This window comes from Pinus tabuliformis, chromosome 6 (assembly GCF_031772625.1).
Source record: "Pinus tabuliformis cultivar Carrire ecotype Pingquan chromosome 6, CPIR1, whole genome shotgun sequence".
Lineage (NCBI taxonomy): Eukaryota > Viridiplantae > Streptophyta > Pinopsida > Pinales > Pinaceae > Pinus > Pinus tabuliformis.
The window spans coordinates 1,899,894,339-1,899,919,079 of NC_142292.1; the positions used below are offsets into that span (position 1 = coordinate 1,899,894,339).

At 41.3% G+C, this 24,741-nt stretch overlaps 1 protein-coding gene across 1 annotated transcript in view; it reads right to left on the reverse strand.

Annotated features, from left to right (window-relative positions):
• Positions 1-24,741, reverse strand: part of ISA3 (isoamylase 3) — a 382,462-nt gene that overhangs the window by 119,313 nt on the left and 238,408 nt on the right. The window lies entirely within an intron of this gene.

Here is a 24,741-nt window from a genome sequence, read left to right on the forward strand (position 1 = left end):
AGTAGCATCTTCCTCTGCACGAAAGCATCCTGGTACAACGTCTTCAAGGTATCCCACATTTCCTTTGTCGTCTCCTTCTCAGCAATATGTTGGTGTTAAAATTGGCAACTAGGACCAAACTCCATGTGGGTCATATTATTTATGGCAGCTGATATTTTTATTGGATCCCTCTCATTGAGAGGTGTAGGATTGATCTAAAGATCATTCGATTCCAATAAGTATTTACAAAGTTATGAATTTATTTATGTTATGGACAAATTGTTAAGTCGGTCAGCAACTTATGTAGGCTCAGAAGCCCAACAATCATGTTTATTCAACCTCTACGTTTTAGTATAAATAGAAGAGGACTTCAAGTCATTTCCACACACACTTGGATCTCTTCCTCTCTCTACTTGTCTTTGGGTTTTAGTAGGAGAAGAGATCCTAAGGAAAAGCTGGAAAAGCTAGAATATCGGGAAAAGCCGGAAAAGTTGGAACTGCTGGAAAAGCCGGAAAAGTTGGAACTGCCAGAAAATCCGGAACTGTAAAAAAAGCCGGAAATGTCGAAACTGCCAGAAAAGCCAGAACTGCTGGAAACGTCGGAAAAGCTGGAAATACCGAAAAAGCCGGAAAAGCCAGAACTGTCGGAACTGCCAGAAAAGCCGAAACTATTGGGAACTGCTGAAACAGTCGGAGCATCTGTCTCCGAATGAAGGAAGCAGGATGTATGAGATCATGGGCAGCATAATAAGCAGCATGATGATATGAGTATGGGCAGCGTGATGTATGAGATCATGGGCAGCATAATAAGCAGCATGATGATATGAGCATGGGCAGCATAATGATGCATGATGATATGAGCATGGGCAACACATGTGACAGTACAGCAAGGTGTCACACGGTAATGTGCAGCAAATAGACGAGATGCAGCACTATGATAGGTGAACGAATCACCTTAGAGAATCAGTTGAAGCAATATGTCTTCAACTGATCTCATGCCGATATCAAAAGTCAAAGTGATTATCTTCTATTGTAAATATACTATCTCTCTCACTTTCTCTGCTGAACTTTGACAAACATAAAAGAAGAATTGATCAAGGGTTTCCCCACATTGTGGGGTTTGTCCCTGGCTAGCACCACATCTTGTGTCCTCTTGTCTTGGCTTGTCTTCTGCGATTTATATTTATGTTCTATCTGCAGTTTACTTTATGCTAACGTGATTGCTAATGTGGAAAAGAAATTGAAATTAATTGCTCTAGCATAGAACATACCTAAAATTAATAGTTGGACCACATGATCCTTGACCCCATCAAGGATGATGCATTTTGCCTTGGCCACTACCTCCTCGTACCTTTCATTAGCTACCGAGTCAACTGGGATAGCCATTACTCTCAAGGTGAAGCCCTTGATGCGATGTTTGTCTAGAATGGATAGGATCCTGGGCTTCCAAAGCACAAAGTTGGACGCTCTGCCCAGCCTATCCTGATCCCTCAGCCCATTCACAGTCATCTCTGCTCTTCTCTGTCGACTCCTTTGAGTCTCTCTACTTCCTGCCTAGAAGTTCTCGATTCGACTCCTGCTATATCTCTCTACTTTCCATCTGGAAGTTCTCGATTCGACTCCTTCGAGTCTCTCTACTTCCCATCTGGAAGTTCTCTTCTAGACTCCCTCTGAGTCTCGATTTCCTTCCTGGAAATCCTTTTGCCAATCGTCAAGTTGCTCCTCTCCAATCGCTTGTGCAACTGCAACACTGATCCGGATTCCTTGGCTAGAAATCCACCTCGGCACCAACTCCCTCTACCTTGGTTTTTCCCTATTAGGTACTGTTCTGACCACAATACCCAACAACTTCGCTCCCGCAAACTACCCACAACTTCCTTCGCCCCAACAACTGAACGATTGAGCCTCTTGGCTCTACACAATCTCGGAACCGGCAAAACAGCTCCCTCAGCCAGCTACATTAACCCTCGTGACCTCTGCGTGGTTCTGCGTGAGCTTGTTTATGCCCTCCTTGGCGTCTGCGCTGGCCTCTCTGAGGCCCGAACTAATGACGTTGTCCCTCTACATCAACCCTTCCTCTGTCGCTTTTTGCAAGGATCAGCTCTGTCACTCGAGACAGTTGAATCTGTTGCAAATGCTCTGCTCAGTTGATGCCTTCAGCTTTCCTGTGATCTGTAACCACGCTCTGATACCATGTTGAATTTTCTAAGTCTATCCGTTAGAAAATTAATCTGTATTCTGCTGGTTTATTTCTTCTACTTGTAAATTTTGAACAAGTTATTTAAAACATTTAAATACCGAAATAAACACAATACAGTCACAACATCTACAGATCATCAGCTGAAAGAAAACAAACACACAAGTGACACCGTTATTTGTGGACAAATGTCCTCGGAAAAACCCAATGCAGGAAAACCGATGCAGCTATTTTGAAGGTTTATTATTATGCAATATTTCCTTGAGTACAACTCGGTGCCTAACCGGCTCACTTGACAAAGAAAAAATACACGGTAGCAATACCTCTCTATTCGGAAACAGATATTCAAAAAAACTATCCCACGAACCCCTCTCTGGTGTCTCTGAAGCTTTGCGCTAGCCTTTCTGGCCTCTACGTCAGCCTCAAACCTCACTGCGTCAGCCCTCTGAGGCACTGCGCAGCCTCTGGGACCCTCTGCATCACTTCTCCATCCTCTGCATGGATGACGTGGTCCCTCTAGCCTCTATGTTGTCTCTGCTAGGCTCTGTGTGGCCTAAACTAGCTGTTGCGTCTCACTCTCTGCTTCTGTGCTAGTCTCTTAGCACTGTCTTTGCCTCTCTGCCCAGTACTCACTGCCCCTCGCTGCTGATCACTGATTCGACTTTGCTTAGCAACCCCACTCTAGAAAATTGAATGAGTGATCATTCTGGTGTGTTCTCCAACTGACCCTCAAGCCTCTTCTTCTACTTTTCCTGTTGGTTCTTCAACAGCCGAGATTAAATCTCTAATCAATGGCTAAGATTAGATTTGGTTTGATCCATGACTTCTGAAACCTTCTAACCCAATTTTATATTAATACCCATTAATATTTTATTTTTCTTAAGTTTAGACTTAGGAACTCCATTAAAAATATTAATTATTTTAATATCTCCCAAACCAGTTAAAATCTGCCCAAACCATTTCTGGGTCCTAGAGATCTCATGTGCTTTAGCCTCTACACCAATTTTCATGGCTAGAGCACATCTGATGCTACCCCAAATCAACAAATCCAAGTTATGTTAATATGCATAAATGAGACGCATGTAAGTTTTCCCAAAAGAAATGTTGATTGCAATGCTTCAAAATAAGAACAATGAGATAGCGCTCACATTAATTGCAATAATGATTTTAATTGGGGAAATAAAATTGAAATTAGCTCATAAGTGTTGCATGTGCTTCACCAATTGATTGAAAGTAGACAAGCTAAATGAAATGAGACAAACAAATTGCTTAAGGTAAAATTGCTTCAAATGAGATGTGATGCTCCAATAATTATCAAAACATGTAGCATAAGTTCACACAATAATGAAGCATATATCCAAATAGTTATGAAACAGTTAAATAAGTTGAGTACAAATGGAATAAATCAAAGCTTGTCAACAAAAGTAAAGTGCTTGCAGATAAATGAAATTGCTCAAGAAGCAAATTGTCAATCTTGAAACTTAGGCATGCAAGAACTTAAATAGCAAACTTAATTAGCAAATGAAATGTGATGTTACGTTGAGTTAATTCCCAATTAAGCATACATGTAAGTTAAAAGAAAACTATCAAGAGAATCAATCTACCCAACAAAAGTCCTCCCTTTAAATGAAGAGGAGGTATGCCATTGGGTAAACTCCCAAGCTCCGACAAGAAAATAGGAATTTTATTAAATGTTACAATGAGGAGAATGTTGAGAAATTTGGGGGCAACAAGTGTAGGTGAATATTTTGCATGATAACTACTTGTAATGTATTTTTACTTTACTTGATTAACATCTTCTTTTGTTTTGTTATTAATAGTGTTTTCTATCATCAAACATCTATCAAATCATAAAGACCAATGAGACAGAGGACACAAGATATAGGTGATCAGCTAGGGCCAAAACCTCTCCAATCTGAGAGGAAAACCTCTTATAGAATCTTATAGAATCTTGAATTGACAAATTCCAAGACTTAGACCCTTGACCAAGACTCCTCCAAGACTAAGTCAACCTTGCCTCTTTTGTCACATCAATTCAGCGACTCTTCACTTATCTTTGACTTTGACCTTCCAACATCTTGACTATCCTTCTACAATTTCGGCTTGACTATACCTTGATGCAACTGTAATTTCTTCGTTGACCCAGAACCTCGAACCTGCAACTTTGATTAACTTCGACCTACAATTCTCGTCTTCTTGTAGTGATTGTTCCTTCATACGTATGAGTTGATTAGGTGGCTTCTTTACTTCACTTTGATTGGACTCTTCTTCTTGTAAATTCAACCTTCAAGAGTGATCCTTTTCTTGCTAAAATTTCAACTTCTCTTCAAGTCTGCAACTTATCCTTACTGTAGCAAAAACGGATGCCCTACAACTTGCACTTGTGAGCAGATTAGTCCCAAAATAGATCAGAAATATAGGGATTATGTTCTTCCCTTGATCTCCTTCTCTTCGCTCTTCTTTAGGTTTATTTCTTCCTTTTCTCAAACATCTTGAGTGAAGTATGTGTGTCTCTTTAAGTGAGGCCAAGTCCTTATATATATAGTCTTCACACCCATGCAATTAGGCCAACTTGTCATCATCCTAGGCCGACATGTCATCTTTGTGTAGGTTGATTGCTTCTATTAAAGGTCGGGTTGCTAGTAGCACTTGGACAAGGTCTTGGAGGGTCTTTTGACTCTAACATTGACTTAAATAAATATCTTTACAATATGTAACATGCCCCGAATGGGTCTTTCATACATGACAATGACTTATAAGCCCTAGAAGCTCTCAATGGGAGCTTGACCTACAAAATAAATTTCCTTGAGCATGAAACCCATTCCTCAAGAACAATAATAATAAATTTATTTTTCTCATTACATCAAATATATAAAATCATGATTACATATGTCATTATGAAGACCGAACCTAGTTACATATTTTAACACTCCCTCTTAACTAGGGAGGTATTCGTAATCCATACAAGGTACTTGTACATTCTCAATCTGAAGAATTCTCATAAGAAAAGTCGGATTGGTAACCCATCAGTATAGCATCATATCATTCGGCATTGTCACAGAGCAAGCCCTTGACTAACAGCTCTATCTCTCCACAAGATCAGAGCACAATGTTGGCAAGACCAATGATTTATAGACACCTTCATCATTGTCTCTCAAGGAGCATACCCCAACCGAGTGTTCACAGGGTATGTCCTTCCAGGACTATTCTTACCTTGGATTACCAGTCCTCAAAGAATATCAGTCCTCTACGACTACTCTTATCGAATGCCCCTACCACATCCTCAATGAGTATCTGATGTCAGATTCTTAAGCAATCCTCCATTCTTTCTTCCCAAATGAAGACAAGAATGATATGTCTATCTCTCCCTCTCAACTAGGGAGGATATAACCATTACTATGAAGGACTGTACCCATTCCTATAAAAGGAATGTACCCAAGCTCCATCTTAACCAAGGACTTGTCCAATCTCCCTCTTAGCTTAGGGACTTGCTTCCAAGTTTCTTCTTAATCAGAAGCTTGCTTCCAAGCTCCCTCTTAACTAGGGACTTATTTCCAACAACAGCTCTTTCTTTCGTGGGACCTTCAGTTGCTTGTAGTGTTCCTCCATTCGATGTCATGAATTTCATTTTTAATATTATGGAGCATTCATCTTTGGGACTTCTTTTGTAGGGCATCAGCCATCCATCACTTTCCTTCTTGAATCAAGGCAATCATGTCATCCTTCCTTTCAGAGAGTGATCCATTGGACCATATCTGGCTTTTCCTTATATAGCTACCTTTTCCATTTCATGTCTCCTTCAGGATCTTCCATCCCACTACATGAGTACCAGTTGTAGATGACATCCACAAATTTCTCTCGATAGCCCTATATTAGCCCATCCAAATATTGTTAAAAAAATCAGAAATGAACATTAATCAAAAATTACTTTTTGTGATGGCCCTTCATCATGACATATGCTTGTTGCAACATCAACATCTTGCATTCATATTAATACATCTCCAAGATATTCAATTATCAAGGGTCTTCTTTCTTTTCATAGTTTCCCAAAGTCTTCATATCTTTCCCATGGAGATATCGTGGCAAATTCTCCTAGTTATCAGATGTTGATTGCCTTTTCTATGTGATCATAGTTGCATCTTTCACGATCTCTTCTTCCTTTCTTCACATATTGCTCCGAGGAACTTCTTATCCATAGTTCCTTGATTTTTGTCAACCATCTCAAGTTCCAAATGAGGACATATTATGTTGATTTCATCTAATCAATATGTGAATCGTGCCTTCATGTATTTCTAAAAGAGAAACTTTTCCTTTGATCATACTCATGAGGTAGAGTATCTATCCCTGTTATCTGCAACTATATGATGACATGACCTAACCTATCATTCATATTCATACATACCTCTTTCCTTCTCTCGATCTTCTAGACTTCCTCCAATAGCTTCCTTTCCTTGGTTGAGAGAATTTCAACCATCTCGATATGCTACATTCCTTAGTCATCATACCATCATTCTTCCAAATCGTGAATCCCATCTAAGGAGGTATTCTTAGCAAGACACTTCTTCCAAGAGATGAACCTTCTAATAAAGATTCCTATCGAGAATCTTGAATATCCTTGTTTCCTGCGAATGCTCCTTTCTAATGATGTATGATGAGATCTATACTAGATGACTTCCTTCTTCCATAAGTGCTACTTATGCTTCTAATGAGGTTACTAAGAGCTACTTTTTCCTATGATGACTGCTACAAGTATGTAGACTTTTACTTCAGCTATGACATGAGCTCTTGTTTCAATTGTATTCTTACTATGATGCCTTCTTAATAAGATGCATCTTATCATTCTTCAACCATGGAAGAGGTCTTTCATCTTCTATTTTTCCTTGCTATTCATTCACATCATGAATAGTGTCTAAGGGTCTGTATAGTTCCCTTCTTCCATCATGTTTCCCAAACGATCAGACCATCCATCTTTACTTCTTGTACCTGCAATATAACTTAACAAGTACCCCAAGCAAATGATACCAAAACATGATGTCAAGTTATCCTTCTATGGCTTCTATGCAACCAAGAGGTCATCCTAAGGTTTCTTTCGTACAGCCCCTAAATCATATTACGTCACACTAGGGTTTCTCCCATGCCCTAAAACCCTAGAAGTCATATCATAGGGAAAAAGTACTTTAAGATTCGACTTTCTAAATACTACGATTTCTTATGAGCCATCTATACAAACCCTACAGTCATAACTTCAACCCTATAACATTTTATGACGGACCCTTAACAATAACAAAAATATCATACATACCTCATGGATACCTACTTGCGAGGCCATGTTTTCTTACAAAGGTATTTATGTTGTCCTTTTTGCTATCTTTGGGACTTTCTTTTACTGCTCTCTTGATGCTTCTTCACGAGTTTCTTTAAGACATGGAATGATTGTAGCTCCTTTCTGCTACCTTGATGGCTACAGGTCTTCCGTGCAACAAAACTTCATAATAGGGATCCTTTTGTTGCACTTATCCTTGAATTGAATGCTTTACTAAAATATATTGATGATTATTAGTCCTTTTGAATGATTGATCGTGTTATAAATATGAGTGTATGATTGGTGCTTGAACTTCTTAGTGCCACAGAGATTTGTTTCTCCATAAATTTGGGATATGCGATTAGTGCTATGAGTACAACTCATCTTTAATGATCTTCTTGAGGAGTTTGATGATGCCCAGAAATTCGGTTGTTGCTTCTTGAGGGGATGAAAACTGTCATTTTCTCTAGGGCCAAGATGTTTGCTTCTCTTGCCAAAGGGCTTGAATTGCTTTGATTATTTAAATCGGGCCTTCCACTTCTTGAGACAGTGATATAGTTCACTATTATTTCTTTATTGTTTAGAGGTCAGAACTTGAGAATCCAAAACTTCATTAAGCCTTGAAACCTTGATGATAATGACAATGTTTTTCTTCTTGCGTTTGTGGGATAAGTAGACTTTAACATGCTTTGATTTGCGTATCTCTTTGTTTGAGCAGAGGTAGGGTCTTTTTGAGGTCTCCTTCTTTGAGTTGTTAATCAAGCGAAGTTTCCAAGAATGCTTCACGTGTAGAAACTAGAGTTTTGAGACCTTCTTTTATTGGCGTCCTTCAAGATGATGATGTAATCCTTGTCTTTGAAATGCCTTGGAGAAGAGAGGATCTTCTTGATGATTAATACCCTTGATAGTCTTCTAGAACCTCGGTCCTTCAGTTTCCTTGATTGAGTTGCCCTTCCTTGACCTGACACCTTAGCTCCGATACCATGCTGAAAAATCTAGGAGCAGCAAATGTAGGTAATTTCTCTTGCATGATAACTATTTGTGATGCATTTTTACTTTACTTGATTAACATATTCTTTTGCTTTGTTTCTATTAGTGTTTTCTATCATCAAATAGCTATCAAATCATAAAGAACAATGAGACAAAGAACACAAGATATAAGCGATAAGCCAGGGCCAAAACATCTCCAATCTGAGAGGAAAACCTACACGAATTCTTCTTCTTATAGAATCTTCAATTGACGAATTCCAAGACATAGACCCTTGACCAAGACTCCACCAAGACAAAGTCAACCTTACGTTTTTTGTCACTTCAATTCAGCTACTCTTCACCTATATTTGACTTTGAAGTTTGACCTTCCAACACCTTGACTATCCTTCTGCAATTTTGGCTTGATTGTACCTTGATGCAACAATAATTTCTTTGTTGACCCAAAACCTCGGACCTGCAACTTTGACTGTGACTTCGGCTTGCAATTCTCAGCCTCCTGTAGTGACTTTTCTTTCATACGTATGACTTGATTAGGTGGCTTCTCTCCTTTGCTCTGATTGGACTCTTCTTCTTGTAAATTCGACCTTCGAGAGTGATCCTTCTTCTTGTAAACAGCAGAAGAAGCAGTCAGTCGTTACTTCCACAATTAACAAATAATCAAGCATCGGCGGCCCAAGAAGTAGTTGAGCCTAATAAAATTCTTAATGAATATGTTTGGGGTTATGCAAAACTGGAGGAAAACACTCAAGCAGCCATGTCCTTCAGTGAATACAACAATTTCAAATACAGATATAGACCCAGTGGAAAACCAAATGTTGAACTGACACACGAGGTGTGTAAACTTCATCTACCTTCATTTGATGGATCATCTAAATGTATAGCAAGGGCTTGGGTGCAAATATTGGACACCCACTTCAGGCTCAATTCGATGCCAGAAGTAGACACAATCCAATTTGTCGCATTACATCTAAAAGGGTAAGTGCATGAATGGTGGTAACATGGTCTAGTAACATTGGGACATGCCAACCTCACTTCTTATGAAGATTTTACGCAAAGGCTGATAGAATTATTTGATTAGAAGAACCCAAACATCCACTTTAGAGAATTGGCACTACTCAAACAGATGGGATCACATGAAGAGTTTATTGCAAAATTCGAATGAACTGCAGTCATGGTGACAGATATATCTGAAAAGCAATTAGTCGTGCTTTTCACTTAAGCATTAATTAAAGCCCTACAAAGTTGGGTCAAGGCATTCAACCACACCACCCTTCAAGAATCTATCAAGAAGATTCATGATATGAGAATGCAACAATCAAATCTAAAGCCCCTCCCAAACCTTTCATTCCCCTAAAATATAAGGATAAAAGCCCCTCAACGTGATTGGCCCAAAAGGGACAGGTTAGATGAGGAAACCCGAAGCAAACTACGGAGGAAAAAGTTATGTTTTACTTGCAGGAAACCATGTGAACCTGGACATCCCTGTTTAGGAAAGGGGAAGATTCACTACATTGAATTACACTTTGACGAATAAGAAGGAAAAGAACCCACGCCTAGCAATAATGAACCCGCTAAGCTTAGCAAGGAAGAACACCCTTGGGAAGAAACTAAAGAGTAGGAAAAAACCCACGAAGAAAAGAAATCTCGAACCCAAGTCAAGATTTCAACCCTTTCAGGTATGCCCAAGTATTACACCTTCAAGGTTCGGGGAGTTATCAAGGGGCAATGCATCACAACACTAATTGATGGAGGAGCCACACATAATTTCGTTGATGTAGCACTGGTGGCCAAAAGAAGAACTTCCCAGTAAACAGTTCGAAGGCATGTGGATGTAATAGTTGTGGATGGATACAACTTGGATTACACCCAAATGATACCCGATTTGAACGTAACACTCGTAAATTATACTTTTACTATTGATTTTTATGTGATAGATCTTGCAGACATCAATATGGTATTGGGGATTCAGTGGTTGTATTCGTTGGGAAAACACAACATGGACTACAAAGCACTGGAAATGGAGTTTAAAGCTCCTAATGGCAGCGAGGTAGTTTTGAGACGCATGGCAAATGGCAACCCATAAGTCGTTTTAGCAAGAAGAATGGAAATAATCTTCAAGCATGGAGATGCCACATATGCAACAAACTGCATGATCATGACCCAAAAAATCTCGAGTAGTGCTAAACCGCAATGCAGGGAAGATATTCGACAAATAATAGACAAGCATGCTTCAATGTTTGGTGACATTCCTCTAGGATTTCCTCCTAAGGGAGGATTCGAGCACACTAGAATTGGAAGAGGGAGCTAAACTTGTGATCACCATGCCCTACTGGCACCTAAGGAAATTCAGGGATGAAATAGAAAAGACCATCCAGGAACTGTTAGAAACGGGCCACATCAGACCTAGCTCGAGTCCCTTTGCCTCATCCTGTTGATTTTGGGTAGCATTGGATGTGCTCTAGCTCCGAAATTTTGTGGAGGGGCTAGAATACATGAGATCTCCAGAACCTAGAAATCTTTTGGAGAAATTCCACCCGTATAAGGAGTTATTAAAATAACTAATATTTTTAATGAGTTCCTAAGTCTAAACTTAGGAAAATAAAAATATTAATGGGTATTAATAAGAATATGGGTGAGAAATTTCTAAGTGACAAGGATCAAGTCTGTTTTAATCTTAGCCGTTGCTTAGGGACTTCATCTCGTCCGTTGATTCATCAACAAGAAAAGTATATAAGGAGGCTTCAGGGTCAGTTGGAGACACACATGAGAGATAGTTAGTTCGATTTTTCTGGCACGTGGTTTGCTGAGAAAATCGAACAAGTGATCTATTGCAGTGAGAGGGGCAATAGCAAAGAGTTGGAACAGAAGGGAGTTCCAAGACAACGAGTACCAGTCAGAGAGGCAACGCAGAGGCCTACACAGCCCAAGAAGGGGCTCACGTAGAGCTAACGCAGGCCAACAAGGGTCTTGCAGTGGCAGTGCAAGATAATCGTCAGGAGTTCGAGATTTTGCTGGGAGTTTGATGTTCTGAGCCAGGAGGGTTGAAGTCGAAGCTCCTGTGAGCAAATCGATCCAGCAGAGGAGTGACGCAGTCTCCTAGAGGCAAGACGATGGCCCACGCAGAGTAGATTGTGTTGGGATTTTCGTAGTGCTTGCCGGAGTCAGCCATTCAGTGGATCAGTTGTGACTTGGAGAACAAGGTAAACCCTCGTATGTATCTCTTGCTATTGATATTTCTCTTAAAGGTTAGCCAATGCGAGAGGAAACATGCTGTACTCAGATTTTGCTTGCTTAATAATCAAACCCTCTATGTGTTGCACCGGTTTTCTTGCATTGGGTTTTTCAGGGATATTCATCCAAAAATAACGGTGTCCCTTGTGTGTTTCTCTCATATTGTTTTAGTTTATGATCTGTATGTCAGTCTAGTCTGCAGTAGTGTTTTTCATCAGTGTTTAAATAATTGAATAACTTGTTGAATGTAAAAATAAGTAGGAGATGATAAACCAATGATTGCAGTAGGATTTCTGATATGTGGATTCAAAAAATTTCACATAGTATCAGGGCATTGTAGATCATAGGAGACTGAAGACATCAATCGAGATATGCAACGAAGCAGTTGTCCCAAGAGACAGCATCGTTTCAAAGGCAGAGGAGCAGTTGCAGGAGTGATGCAGAGCCAGAGAAGTGACGTAGAGGCTCACGCAGTGCCTATGTCAGCGTTTCAAGCCTGCAAAGGGTTATGTAGAGCCAGAAAGGAGCCCACGCAATGACTCGTCAACTCTCTGGGCCAGCGCAAAGTCTGAGAGGTTCGAATCAGTCAGTTGTCGAGGCTGGAGGAGAAGAGCATATTCGATCAGTGGCGCTAGTGGAATGCAATTGCTATTGGTGCAGAATAGTGTCTATGGAGACAGAGTCGAGGTAGAGGGAATCACTACCTTGACAGATTTCTAGCCAAAGAAATCTAGATCTGGATTGTAGAAGCAAAGGAGGATTGGAGAGAAGTGATTCGACAATTGGCCAGAGGATTTCCGTGAAGGAAATTAGGGCTCAGAGGGAGTCTACATGAGCTTGTTCCTTAGAGGGTTTCTTGCGCCAAAGAAATCCAGATCCAAGTCTTGCTAGATTGACAGCAGGAAAGGGAGAAGAGAACTAGTCCTATTTTTTAGCAAAGATGGCAGTAAATGGGTTGAGGGATTAGGATAGATCGGATGGAGCATTCAATTTTGTCATCTGGAAGGCCAGGATCCTGGCAATACTAGACAAACATCACATCAAAGACTATGCCTTGAAGGTTGTTGTTGTTTCCGTCAACATTGATCCGTTGAAGAAGTACAAGGAGGCCCAGGCAAAGGCCAAGTGCATGATCCTAGACAGGGTCAAAGATCATGTAGTACCACACATTGCTGAGAAGGACACAGCAAGGGAGATGTGGGAGACATTGACCACATTGTACCAAGGCACTTCCATCCAGCGAAAGATGCCATTAAAAAATTAGCTGAGACAGTACTAGATGTAGAAGGGAGAAGAGATCGATCCCTTCCTCCTCAGGTTGCAAAGGATTAGAGACCAGTTGACTTATGTGGGGTCTACACTAGATCCTGAGTTCATGGTCAAGACTGCCCTAAATGCAGTCACCAAGGACTGGAAGATATTTGTCCAAAGTATCTTGGGTAGAGCGACTCTCCACAATTAGGAGGAGATGTGGGCAGCTCTTCGACAAGAAGAGATCAGGAGGTTGACCAAGGCAGGGAGTAGCGGCAAGGGAGCCCGAGTCAAAAAGGACGAGGAGGATGCAGCTCTCGCATCATCGGGACAGCAAGGGTAGCAGAAGAGAAAGAAGAAGGAGATTACAAAGGTCAGATGCTCCAAGTGTTGGGAACTTGGACATTATGCCACTCAGTGCCCCCGGAAGAAGGGCAGGGACGAGACTTTTGACTTGAAGGCTACTCTAGCAAAAGCTGACAAGCAAGGCGAGGATGACAATTGTGCCATGAGTGCTCATGCGCCTTTGGAGAAGAGGTGGGGTAACATGGAGATGTAGTCGAGAGGACTACATGAAAGGGAGGATCCTTAAGGTGCCCAAACATTTGGATCACATACAGCTACGGGAGCCCTTAACAACAGTAGCAAAATGACGAGTGCCTGTTGGAGTAAGGTGTGATGGAGCTATAGTGGCAAAGCTAGAGTGCCAAAGTCTGAGGCAACACAGTGGATGTTGTAGCATTGCAAGAGGCATAGAGCAGTTTGCAGCAGCGTAGTAGTAGCAGAGGGTCAGCACAGATTAGCAGCAGAGGTAGCTTCAGAATCATGAGGCATCCAAACTGACCAGCATATCAGTTTTTGGGTGAAGTTTCAATTACTTACTTCTCAGTAACTGAGTTGCAGTGCAATAGTTAACAGTGGCAGTGCTATGGGCAGCATGATGCAGCATTTTGAGAGGGAGTTGTAGTACAGATGTAGCAGTGGCAGTGGCAGTGGCAAAGTCATGGGCAGCAGTACAAGAAGCAATAGCGCAGTGGATGAAAGGCATCAGGCCAAGCATCAGCAGCACAAAGGACCAGTACAGTGGATCAGTGTAGTACTTTTGTTGATAAGTGTTACTAGAGCACATTCCTCACTAAGAGGGAGTGTTGATTTTGGGTAGCATCAGATGTGCTCTAGCTTCGAAATTTTGTGGAGGGGGTAGAATACATGAGATCCCTAGAACCCAGCAATCGTTTGGAGAAATTCCACCCAAATAAGGAGTTATTAAAATAATTAATATTCTTAATGAGTTCCTAAGTCTAAACTTAGGAAAATAAAAAATATTAATCGGTATTAATAAGAATATGGGTGAGAAACTTCTAAAAGACGAGGATCAAGTCTGTTTTAATCTTAGTCGTTGATTAGGGACTTAATCTCGGTTGTTGATTCATCAACTAGAAAAGTATATGAGGAGGCTTGAGGGTCAGTTGGAGACGCACATGAGAGATCAATCAGTTCGATTTTTTGGGGCTTGGTTCGCTGAGAAAATCGAACAAGTGATATGTTGCAGTGGGAGGGGCAATAGCAGAGAGTTGGATTGGAAGGGAGTTCCGAGACAACAAGTACCAGTCAGAGAGGCAGCAATAGCATCAAAGAGGCAGCGTAGAGGCCTACACAACCTAGGAAGGGGCTCACGTAGCGCTGACGCAAGCCAAGGAGGGTCCTGCAGTGGCAATGCGAGATAATCGTCAGGAGCTTGAGATTTTGTTGGGAGTTCGATGTTCTGAGTCGGGAGGGCTGAAGTCGAAGCTCCTATGAGAAAATCAATCTAGTAGAGGAGTGACGCAGTCTCCCAGAGGCAAGACGTTGGCCCACACAGAGCAGATTGTGCTAGGATTTTCACAGTGCCTGCCGGAGTCAGCCATTCAGTGTATCAGTTGTGACTTGGAGAACGAGTTAAACCCTTGTATGTATCTCTTGCTACCGATATTTCCCTGAAAGGTTAGCCGGTGTGAGAGGCAACCTGTTGTACTCAGATTATGCTTGCTTAATAATCAAACCCTCTATATGTTGCACCGGTTTTCCCGCATTGGGCTTTTCCAGGGACGTTGGTCCAAAAATAATGGTGTCCCTTGTGTGTTTGTCTCAAATTGTTTCAGTTTATGATCCGTATGTCAGTGTAGTCTGCAGTAGTGCTTTTCATGAGTGTTAAATAATTGAATAACTTGTTGAATGTAAAAACAAGTAGGAGATGATAAACCAATGATTGCAGTAGGATTTTTTATGTGTGTATTCAGAAATTTTCACACATCCATGGTCTGGGTAAAGACAAAGGATGGCACATGGAGAATGTGCATTGATTATCGAGGTCTCAACAATAAAACCAATGTTCCACCAAGGTTCCGGGACGAGGGGGCGAGGGACCGAGGAGGCACGGGAGCGGCCTATGCAAAAGCTCCCTACCATTTTTTAGGAAACGTGGGGGAGTGTCAGCGTCTTAAAAATTTATAAATATAAAATATAATTTATTAATTGAGTCCACTATGACAATTTGGTTTGAATTGAAAAGCTGCAAAGCATGATCATTGATATGAATTCCTGGAGCAAGAAAGCAATGAATTTGAAAATTTACACAATCCTTCTTAGAAGAAAACTTAAACAAAGAGAGAACTGTCCTTCTTAGAAGAAAACTTAAACATAGAGAGAACTCAGAATTATAGTGGATTATGTATAATGATTTTGAGAAACTGGACTTCTATGTTCTTGACATATTAGTTAGGCTGGCCGTAGATTTTCAACTGATAATATTAATATATGAATAGCCTATTTGGCAATGCTTTCATAGGACTAGCCCATAGGTCTAATATACCTTCACAATTATGTTTTAGATACTGCTAACCTAGAGAAAAAGTCTTAAAGAAATCATTTTTGGAACTTGGACTAAACGGAACCTGGATGCTTTTTCCACAGGTAAAGACCATAGGCCTAATATAGTAATAGGCTGACTGTCTATTGTTTATTCAGTTCCCAAGTAACCATTGCGACAGCCATAACCTTGTGCCATAGATTTTTCCATCGGCAATCTCATGCAAAAAATGATAGACACGGAAGTGGAAGTTACTTTCTTCTTTTCATGTTGTTAGACTGCTTAGTTAGTTTCCATTTCACAGATCCTGTTGGTTTCTTTCTTTGAGCGAATGTATATTTTGAACCCTTTAAGTTCTCATGGGATCAAAATTAGATGTCAGGGCAGAATTTTGAGAAATCATATAGGAAAGTAGTTGGGTGGCTGGTGGAATATTAACATTCTATATTTTAATCAGGTCTTATTATATCAACAATATTATATTTCAGTCAGGTCTCATCGACACAACGCATGGTAGTCAAGGAGGCAGTCTTTTAAGTTTTTACAAGTCGGATTTTTCACCCATACTTGTGGTTAATTGGTTCTTGGAAACAAAATACTAAAATAGTCAGATCCAATTTTCAAACATGTGACAGTAGGCTCTTTTCCTAAACCTACTATCACCATGAACGGGGAGAGCCCATATTGAATCGATTCAAGGTCTTGGTTTTCCTAGCTTGCACTTTCAACAAATTGTATTAATTCACTGACTTTTTTTAGGTAGTTTACCTTTTGTATACAATTCCTAATACAATCAATAATGATACAGGCACTGTTTATTAAAATCCGAACAGTGAAATCCAACACTGTGAATGGAGCGCTCAGCGAACTTGCAAAGGCTGTGAGTGTGTTGTTCATGGTTCAGGGTGTCGTTTTTATAACATGAAACAATGATTTTCCAAAACCCTAAACGTTAATTAACTCTTAATTAAAGATTAAGTTCAGCGTTTAGATAATTAAAATGGTTTTTAATGCATTAAAGGTGTGCCACGTCCACCCTCGTCCCCTCTCACCCCCACTCGTCCCCCCACGCCCCCCCACGTCCCCCATGTCCCCCTTTTCGGAAACGCCCCCTCAGGGAAGGGAAACATTTCCCTAGCACGTCCCCCTGAGTTTCCTCCATTTTGGGAGTGTGGGGAAACGTCCCCTACTCGTCCCCAAGTTCCCGGAGCACGAGGGAGCGAGGAAACTAGACCCCTAGAGCGGGGGGGGCGAGTCCCCGTGGAACACTGAATAAAACTATAAAAAAAAAAGTACCATATCCCCAGGATCGATGAATTACTGGATAAACTTCATGGAGCAGTTTATTTTTCAAAGATTGATTTACAATCAAGGTACCACCAAATCCGAGTACAAAAGGAGGACGTGTCGAAAATAGCATTTCGATGCTATTATGGACACTTCGAAATTTTTGGCATGTCGTTTGGGCTAACCAATGCCCCTGCCACTTTCCAATACTGTATGAACAATATCTTCAGCAAGCAACTAAGGAAGTTTTTATTATCATTCCTTAACGACCTTCTCATTTACAGCAAAACATGGGACGATCAATTGGGGAATTTGGATACAATTTTAAGCATTATGCAGGAGCAGTCTCTCTATACCAAAGCATCAAAGTGTGAGTTTGGGTTGACAAAGATTCTTTATTTCGGACATAATCAGAGCAAAAGGAGTACAGTGAAAAGATTAAGGCAATATTGGACTAGTCCACACCCATGAAACTAATAGAATTACAAGGCTTCTTTGGAATTTGCAGTTATTATCGATAGATTAACAATGGGATCCCTCAACTAAGCGCACCCTCGACAAATTTAACTAAAAAGGGGGCATTCAGGTGGACAGAAAAATCTGACAAGACATTTAACAAGCTCAAAGAAGTTATGAGTTCATGTCCTGTGTTGGCCCTCCCTGACTTTAGTCAATCATTTATATTGGAGTACAATGCATCAGGAGAAGGCATATGGGCCATTTTAATGCAAAAGGGTCACCGTATTGCATTTGAAAGTCAGTTTTTCAAGACAGAAAGAAGCTTTATTCCATAGTCAGAATAGACCACAACAGCCTGCGTCATTTCCTGGGACAAAAGGACCTAGACAAGCGACAGCAGAAAGGGGTGAGCACGACCCAAGCTTATGATTTTGATATTGAGTATGCGAAGGGAAAGAAGAATGTTGTGGTCGATGCACTTTCAAGGAAACCAGCCAGCATGTGCCCTCATAGAACTTACCGAAGATTGGAAGGCTCACCTCTTAGCAGAGTATGCTAAGAATCAATTTGCTTGCGCAATTATTGACCAGATCATCCAAGACGAAAGGTACAAACTCGCTAACAAGGTTATTTATTATAAGTACACAATATACTTCGTTCTCGAGTCTGCAATCAAGGAGAAGATTTTGAAGATCACATATGACATTCCATCTGCTAGAAATCAGGATTTTTTCAAGACATACCAACAAATTCAAGAATTGATCCTTTGGATGAGTCTAAAGAAAGATGTGATGAGATACATCAAGGAATGCATGACATACCAACAGAATAATGTCAAGCATATGCATCCTACAGGTCTTCTCCAACCTCTACCTATCCCAAGAATGGGAGAGCATCTCGATGGACTTCATTATAGGGTTGCCCAAAGCGCAACGTAAAGATTGCACTTACACCGTGGAGGCTAGGTAGACAAAATTCGCACATTTCTTTGCAATCTCATCTGATTATTCTGCCAAACAAGTAGTGGAACCGTTTTTTCGAGATGTTTTTAGACTGCATGCACAACCAAAGTTTATGGGTGCTTTTTAGAAGGAACTCTTCAAACAAGGGGGGACTGAATTAACCCCTAGCACTAGATATCATCCGCATACAGATAGTCAGACAGAAATCATGAATAATTGGATTGAAGGGTACCTATGCAAATATGTGACGGGTCAACAAAAAGCATGGATCAAGTGGTTGTACCTTGGGGAGCTTTGCTACAACACCACCTACCACTTATGTATAGGGATGTCACCATTCAGAGCTCTATATGGATATTGTTACCACTCAATCTAGCAGGGGTCCTAGGAAGGGTTCCAAAGGGGCAACTACTAGACCAAGTGGCAACAATGGGACAAAGACCCACTGTCACCTCAGTCAATGTCCCCTGCTCTTTATGAACTTTCACCGATGGGAGGAGTCCCGGTATTGAGGAAATCATTACAAATGGAATATCAATTATCTACAGACAGTGATCTCGAAAGCCTATTCAAAGGAGAGACTCAGATGATAGGGGTTGCTTGCTTTGAAAGCAAGATGTATGGCTCTCCAAGAAGGGCTAAAGGGAAACCTAGACCTAGGGTTGAGGAGTATTCCTTGATAAAGGGATGCCCCAGACCTAAAATTTCCTATAATAAAGGGTTCCTAAGATGATCCTTGTGAAATTAGAGTGATAAAGGGTGTGTGACCACAAATGAACCCAAGTGGACCCAAACAAGGTCAAGGGTTTAGGGTGAAACTTCAAACAAAAGGTCTTGACCAAGTAAGGGAGGAGAAAAGGATCAAAGAGATTATATTTGACTTGAATTTTCAATGCAGTGATACTTGATGAAGCCACTAACCTACGAAACCTAGGACAAAGTATTAGACTAGTGCCTAGTCTATTGGAAGAATGGAGTCAATGAGATTTCAACGTTTGGAGTTTCTTTACCCAATCAGGGAGGTCCCCAGCAATTTCCTATAACCCTAAAAGCAACAACTAGGTTTACCAAAGAAATTTAACCTTCTTATTGCTCCAAGTTGATGACTTATCAAGGAAATAATAGAGATAATATGCCCCCAGGAACATTCATTCACTATACTAGACATGTAACATATGCAAAACCCTCACAAAATCAAATTAGCACAAAAACATAGATTCCATGAGCGAAAATTCCATACTTTATACATGTGACATGAAATAGAGAAATAGACCATGAAAAAGCACTTACAAGTATAGCAAATATATCCAACAATCAAAGAGAGACAAAATCGAATCTCCAAGACCAAGAAAAGATTTCCAAATGTCAAAATGCATCAACGATTATCCAAGTCGTCCTCCAATAGCTATAGTGAAATTCTCAAGAAGAGATATAATCCAAATCCAAGTGATGATGAGAAGAGAATGAGCTTCTCAGTTATTATATCATCCTCTAAGGGTTGGATTTGACTAATTAGGCCTAATGATGCCCCAACTAATAAAGTAACGTACAAAATAACATTTCTTGGTGACAAGCCCACCAAGATAGCTCCATAATATGAAAATAAGCCTCTCAAGAGGGCTAAAATGATAGGTACAATAGGTTGAAGGGCCATTGAAAGGCCTAGCGGAGTCCAATATATGCCAAAATGAGTGGAAAGGCTCCAAACAAGGTGATAAAGTGGGTGACCTCTTGATCTCCAAGCAAATGACCTGTGGTGCTCCCAAGTGGCTAAGGGGGCACAAAACATCCTCATGGGTCTCCAAATGGATCGAACTAGCCTATATCCCAACTGCAGTGGTTGGAGGAATGATGCAAGCCCTCCTTTTGTCTCCCTTGGTGAGACACAACCTCATCTGCACCCTAGATCAGCTGCCAAGTGTATGGTGTAATAGTGTGACCGGTTGGGCAAGGTGGTCCAGGTGCATCATCATCGTCAAATAAGTGGAACACAAGAGAGCAATCGATGGTACTGATGGATCCCATGATGTGGCAATCTGCTCTCTATTATAGTGGAGGCCCATGGTTCTCAACGCTCATCCTACAAATGCCAATATGACCCTCTAGAAGGCTTGGACCCCATATAGGGAGACCAAACCCCAGATGAGGACCAACCTGCAATCCTGTATAAGATCCAATGCATCTCGTCACCTTCCAATACAAAAAATCATTAGCACAATTGAGTAAATGAGCTTACAAATCATGGAACCAAGTTGATAGTTCATAGTGGCATGCCCTTCCATAATAGGCTTTAGAGTGTACAAGTGTCTCCAAATTCAAGAAGAAGGTTAACCAAGGACCCTATTATGTGGTTTCAACCTCTAAGGGATTGATAGGTCCATGGTGCATCCCTCAAGTGGTATGTGTCATGTGATATAATGAGGGAATGGAATGGGTGCATCAGGGTAAGGCTCTAAGCCACATGCCACAGTACAAGGGTAGTTATGATAAGGGAAGCCCACACTTGCGTATATAGATGTAGGAGGGAGCAATCATGGTACATGAGTTACCGCGGCTTTTGATTTTCCATCCTTCTTCATATGCCTCTTGTTGAAAATGCAACAAGATGATGGAGCTTAGTGAAAAAAAGTCGCCTTCACTAAGTGGGCCCGCAGGCTATTTTTGGCGCAAAGTCTATTTTTAGACTATGTCTATTTTTAGACATACGGATCATGGTCTATGAGTTGCAGGATGCTATTTGTGGATGATTGGTCATGTTGGTAAAAATAGATGGACTTCTATTTTTAGACATATGGGCAGAGTCTATTTTTAGACTGCTAGTCTGAAAATAGAACAGTCGAATATTATTAGCTCTTAATAATATTTGGACTATAAACATTATCTTATCCTCTTGGAGCACTTCAGTTCGAGCTACGGATGTGGCACATGCAGCTGTCAGAAGGAAATACGCTTTTTCTATGGGTCAGTTGAGCTATTGCATGATGGACCTCAGTTATAACTCAAGTGATTGAGTTTGGTGGAGTTGATTGAGGAGTTGATGGAGTTGTGTTCAGTTTGACTTAGTTGAACTAGTTGTATTTAGTCTAACTGCAAAATACACTAGTGATGAGTGATGTGAATTAATTATAAATTAATTCACTAATTATTAACTCATAAAGCAACTAAAGAATACATCAGTTAACTCAGTGCATGGACAGTTCAGTGGAGACAAGTGTTAGAGGTGAGTGAAAGGGCAAGACAGCTGTCAGTTCAAAGTTGTGACTATAGTTGTGCATGAGATTTGCACAATCAATGGATTGAGTATTGCCAATGAGGATTGCGTGGTTCAGCCAAGGGAAATACGAGTTTGGATCAGCCATTCTCATCTATTCTCATGCAGGATTGTGCAATGGAGGCAGGCAAGCAGCGGAGGAGATTTGAACCTGTGACTTGATTCAGATCTGAGCTAGTTTGCGTGTAACAGGTGGAGATAGTACTGAGTACTTGTGAGGAGTATTGTACTATATATTGTTACATGTTCTCAATCATTATAATATACAGATAGTTGGGGGTTTTCAGCTGTATGCTTTCCCTGGGTTACATACTGTGTTAATGTGCACATGCGATTGATGTTTCATTGTTTTTAATTCCGCAAAATTGATGATCAACGTAGAGGAGGTTATGTATTATGCATGCATTCCGCAATAGTGTATAATCAGGATAATCTCTGTGAATAAGTGTCATATTATTCAAAATTTCTACATGGTATCGAAGCGAGGTTGATTATCAGATCTATTATTCAGAAAGTGATTACATTTTATTTCTTCAGGCAGAGTCTGTAATCGGGCCAGGTAGCCTCTGGATTCATCCTTCTTTTGGAAGGTGAGATATCCGGTAAAAGCCCATACAGTCAATCTCTGTACGAGAAATACTTTGTTCTCACGAATTTTAGATCAGAAGCGGTTGAGTTTTGAGCTGGTGGAATTCGAATTTGCAGCAGTGTTTTCTTGGTGTCAAAGTTGAAATGTCTTTCAACGGATTGCGATTGGAGTATGCTCTTGAGGGCAGCTTGAATTATATTGCATGGAAAGACAGGATGGAGGCAGTGTTAGATGACAATGGGTTGAAGGAGTTCATAAAGGTTGAGGTCCCAAAGCCTACTGATGCTGCTCACGTCGAGGTTTGGCAAAAAAAGACAGCAAAGTGTCGAAGGATTCTGTTGGAGGGCGTGAAGGATCACATTGTGTCCAGCCTGCATGGAAAGGCTTCTCCATACTTGATGTGGAAAGCGTTGACAGATTTATTCCAAAGCAAGAGCGACCAGAGGAAGTTGGCGCTCAAGGATAAACTCAGAAACATTAAGTGTGAGAATGGAGACAGTATGCCCAAGTATCTCACGAAGTTCACTCAATGCAGGGATGAGCTGGGAAGTGTGGGGGTGACTGTCGATGATGAGGACTTGGTGAGCTTGGCTCTCCTTGGTCTTCCGAAGAGTTGGCATTCCTATCAGGACTCTATCAATGGTCGGGAGAAATTGCCAGGATGGGAGAGACTTTGGTCGGATCTTGTGCAAGAGGAGATCAGGCGGAATACCAGGGACGGATCTTCATCAAAGGCATCTGATGAAGAAAATTGCACTTTGGCTGCCAAAGCAAAGAAGGGGAAGGAGAAGGGTTCTCTTCCGAATCCAGTTCTTCCAATGATGGGAAGAAGGTTGACAAGTTGAAGGTGAGATGCTTTCGTTGTCATGAGTTGGGCCAATATGCTACTAATTGCCCAAAGAAGAAGTCCAAGAAGGGATCCAGAGAAGGATCTGAAGGTGAGGCACTTGCTTCACAGTTTGAGTTGGATTTCACACTTTTCGCATGCATGGTTTCAACCATGGTGGGAAGTGGTTGGTTTCTTGACAGTGGAGCTTCTTTCCACATGACCGGTGACAAGACTTTGTTCAGTACTTTGGAGGAGAAAGATCTCCAGATACTCATAGCTATGGGTAATGATGAGAAGTATAGTGTCTCAGGTGTAGGCACGGTTATTTTTCAGAGGGAGCATTGAGCTCGCCTTACCTTGACTGATGTCAAGTATGTACCAGGACTGAAGAGAAACTTGGTGTCCATCGCGATGCTGGAAGGCAGAGGTTGTGATGTAGTCTTCAGTAAGGGAAAGGTTTTCCTTAGACACATCATCACTAGACAGGTGAAGCAGATTGGTTCACGGGTCAAGAACCTGTATGCTCTTGAGGTTCAAGATGCATGCAAAGCCTTGAGCAGCGAGGCAACTGATGGAGACTTGGTGGTTGAGAGGGAGCGTATATTACCTCTCAACATGCAGAGCCAGAAGAAGTCTCAGACGATTGTGGAGGAGCCACGATTGGTGCAGCAGCTTCAGGAGGTTGTGAAGCAGCCACAGCAAGGGAAGCTGAGAGGAGATCGAGTAGAGACATCTACTCATGCAGAGACCTCCAGTAGAGGGAAACTTCGAGCCAGGTGGGCTGAGGGATCACATGCAGCCATACCTCCAGGTAGGAGGTGGGGCGATATAGAGTGATCGTCCCAAGGAGGAGGGGCAGGATCCTTGAGGTACCCAACCTCTTGGATGAGACCTTGCTACGGGAGCCCCGATGTGGAGTAGCAGGAACTGACTGATTGGGTAGAGACAGATGCGGATGGAGCGGTAGAGAGAGCGACAGTGTAGGGAATCCCAGGACAGTGCATAGCTAGCAGGCTGCAGCAATGCGAGAGGCACAAGTGTTTTGCACAGTGCTAGGTGGCACAGAGAGGTGTGCAATGGTGCGAGATGCATGGAGATGTTGCAGTAGCACAAATGTCAGAGAGGGAACACTTGTCAGCAACAGGTAGAGCTTCAACATCAGAGTATGTTCCTAGCCCAACAGAGTGGTCAGTTGGGAGTGTTTTTGTTCCAAGTGTTGCTGGAGCAAGTGGACTGGGCAAATGTGTTGCATGCAAAACATTCCACAGTTGCAGGATAGGGGTTGCAGATAATCCATATCTTGTTGAGAGGGAGTGTTGAAAACGCAACAAGATGATGGAGCTTAGTGAAAAGAAGTTGCCTTCACTAAGTGGGCCCGCAGGCTATTTTTGGTGCAAAGTCTATTTTTAGACATATGGATCATGGTCTATGAGTTGCAGGATGCTATTTGTGGATGATTGCTCATGTTGGTAAAAATAGATGGACTTCTATTTTTAGACATATGGGCGGAGTCTATTTTTAGACTGCCAGTCTAAAAATAGAATAG